The sequence below is a fragment of the Engraulis encrasicolus genome, chromosome 12, assembly GCF_034702125.1.
Source record: "Engraulis encrasicolus isolate BLACKSEA-1 chromosome 12, IST_EnEncr_1.0, whole genome shotgun sequence".
Classification (NCBI taxonomy): Eukaryota; Metazoa; Chordata; class Actinopteri; order Clupeiformes; family Engraulidae; genus Engraulis; species Engraulis encrasicolus.
In genome coordinates this window covers 53,130,005-53,132,977 of record NC_085868.1, presented here as the reverse complement: position 1 = coordinate 53,132,977, position 2,973 = coordinate 53,130,005, and the positions used below count along the sequence as shown (strand labels likewise).

Genomic DNA, 2,973 nt, shown 5'->3' with positions numbered 1-2,973 from the left:
ATGAGCTTTAAACACACTGCTTTGTAGCATATTGTGCTGTAGTCTCTCACTCTGGGAAACTGCAGCGTAGTCGCCTAGTACTTGAGTCTTGAGAAGTGGTTGGACAAGTCATTTATGATATATTGTTTTTTTTTTGGGGGGGGGGGGGGTGCCTGAACAATTTCCTCAAACACAGAGCAAGGTTTTGACAGGCCGGTGTGAACACTTTTTTTTTGTCTTTTTCCTTTCTTTTAAAGCATTGTTTTTATGGCTTTTTGCTAATATTCCAGGGTCATTACTCAAGGCCATCCAGTAGCTACTGATGAACAGCATTGGAGATTATTTCAAACAAACACACAAACTGCAAACTACATGTGAAATACGTTCAATATCTCTGTCTGTTGCTTAATAACAGGGATGGGACAGGCTCGGCTGATTTATAATTATTATAATTTTTTAAATGTGACACTTTTTCAGCATTTTACTTCCGATGTTCTGAGATATGTATGGGTGGGTCGGTTATACTGTAACTTACGTTTCTTTAGATGAGAGGGATGTCATGAGCACTCTCTCTCCCTGGTAGCAACCTTCATTGCATTCAATTATCTGCCACTCTGCTCACTCTCTCCCTACTCTGCCTAACGAGCTCCACCTGGCTCCGCCCTGCTCTGCTCTTGTTACCTGGCCAGCTGCACTGCATTTCCCACTCACCATCCTCACCTTGCCTCACTCTGTTCTAATTACTCTGCCAGCTGCACTGCATTTCCCCACTAACCTCTCCCAGTATATCAAGCCCTGTTTTTCAGCCAAGCCCTGTCAGATCGTCTTCATGCCTGGACCAGTAACCTGCCTGCCTGTCTGCGCTCTGACTCCTGTCTGTGATTCTGATCCTTTCTTGACTGCCTCCTTGTTCTACTGCCCCGACTATCCCGACCTGCCTTCTGGATCTCGACTACCCTCCGATCTTCAGCCCCTCCGGTAACTCGATTCTGCCTTCTGTCTCTCACCACGATATTTGCCCAGCCCTGATCTGTACTTCTGCCTGCCATTCATATTGCTTTTGTGTGTGTGTTCCCCCAGGTCTCCGACCACCAGATGAGCGAGCCCAGACGCTTCACCACCCTCAGCCCGATACGCCGCTCCATCACTGGGGGACACACACACTAAGCACTTGGACTGGACACCCCCGGACATTTGGTGACCCCCGGAGCCCAGGTAACCCACAGGACCCGGAAAAACCCCAGAGCCCCAAGCACCCCTGGAACCCCTGACACCCCTGGCACTCCTAGCACCCCTGGAACCGGAACCTCCCAAGACCTCACGATCATCTCACTCCTCTTCCCCCCTGAACCCCTCAATAAAGAACTCTGAATTTGAACTTGCGCTCTTGGGTCCTCTTCTGTCCGTGACAGAACGATCTGACCATCATGGACCCAGCGCACTCCCTGACCACGATGGAGGAAGAGCCAGAGATGACTGCCCTACAGCGACTGGAACGCACTGAGGGAGACATCAATCGGATGGCTGGCGACATCGCTTCCCTTCTCCAGCTAGTCAACCAGCAGCAACAACAGATCCAGCAGCAACAGCAACAGCAACAGCTTCAGCAGCAGCAGCAACAGCTTCAGCAGCAGCAGCAACAGTTTCAGCTGCAACAGCAACAGTTTCAACTGCAGCAACAACAGCTAGCCCAAGCCCTGCAACTACTCTCAAATCCGGCTTCTCCACCTGCACCCACCCCTGGTTCTTCTGTTCCTGTACCACCGACACTCCTTCATCCCTCCGCTGGAGGTCCCAATGCTGCAGGCCCGGCAGTGCTGCCACCAGATCCCCACGCTCCTGAACCAAAGATTGGGAACCCAGAACGTTTTGATGGAAACCAGAAGCAAGTAAGACCATTCTTGAGCAGCTGCCGAATCCAGTTCGCACTACAGCCCAGGACTTTCTCAACAGAGGGAGCCAAGGTGGGGTACGTCATCACACATCTCACCGGTCGAGCTCGGTTGTGGGGAAACGGCGGAATTCGACCGACAAACCCCAGCCTGTGCCTCCTTCAGTGCCTTTGAGGAGGAGATGTTAAAGGTCTTTGACCTTGGCTCGCCAACAGCCGAAGCGTCACAAGCTCTGCTCACCATCCGTCAGGGCAATAGGACAGTAGCAGACTTCTCCATTGACTTTCGTACCCTGGCCAGTCGAAGCTCGTTTAACCCAGAGGCACTGGTGCAAGCCTTCCTCCACAGCCTGGCGGACTATATCAAAGACGAGCTTGTTTCCCATGACCCGCCCTCAACGCTTGATGCCGCTATTGACCTTGCCGTCCGCATTGACCGCCGTATACAGACCCGGAGGAGGGAGAAGGGCCGTCTCAGTCAACCTGCCATCCGCACTCGGGTCGATACCTCCTCTGTCCAGCCCCTGCCTGTCAAGTCCCAAAGCCAACTCAATCAGCCTGAGCCCATGGAGATTGGCCGTGCCTCTCTGACTCCCGAGGAGCGTCGACGCCGTCTAAGCTCCAACCTTTGCCTCTACTGTGGCGGTGAAAATCACCGTGTCGCCACTTGTCCGGCAAAAGCCGCAGCTCACCAGGTGTAAGGGAGATCCGGGTGAGCTCAACAAATCTTCAGTCTCCCTCCATCCGAAAAACCCTGCTTCATCTCCGCCTTCAGCTTTCCGACACCACTCATACGTTGGCTGCCCTTGTGGATTCCGGAGCTGAAGCAAACATCATGGACCCTGAGCTTGCACGGCAACTGGGCGTGAACCATCATCAACTGACACAACCCATTCCTGCACGAGCCCTGGATGGGCATCATCTTGGCACTGTCACTCACATCTCCGCCCCTGTGACAATCCTGCTGTCAGGAAACCACCAGGAGTCCATCCAGTTTCACCTCCTACACTCACCCGGCCAACCACTCATCCTTGGATACCCGTGGCTCCGTCAGCACAACCCCCACATCGACTGGGAGACCGGAACAGTCCGTGAGTGGGGAA

The 2,973-nt window shown here is 53.2% G+C and overlaps 1 long non-coding RNA gene across 1 annotated transcript; it reads left to right on the top strand.

Annotated features, from left to right (window-relative positions):
- Positions 1-541: 541 nt before the first annotated feature.
- Positions 542-1,357, top strand: LOC134459934 (uncharacterized). Its single transcript, XR_010036906.1, has 2 exons — positions 542-957; positions 1,060-1,357. It is a non-coding gene; the product is annotated as an uncharacterized LOC134459934 (long non-coding RNA).
- Positions 1,358-2,973: the final 1,616 nt, after the last annotated feature.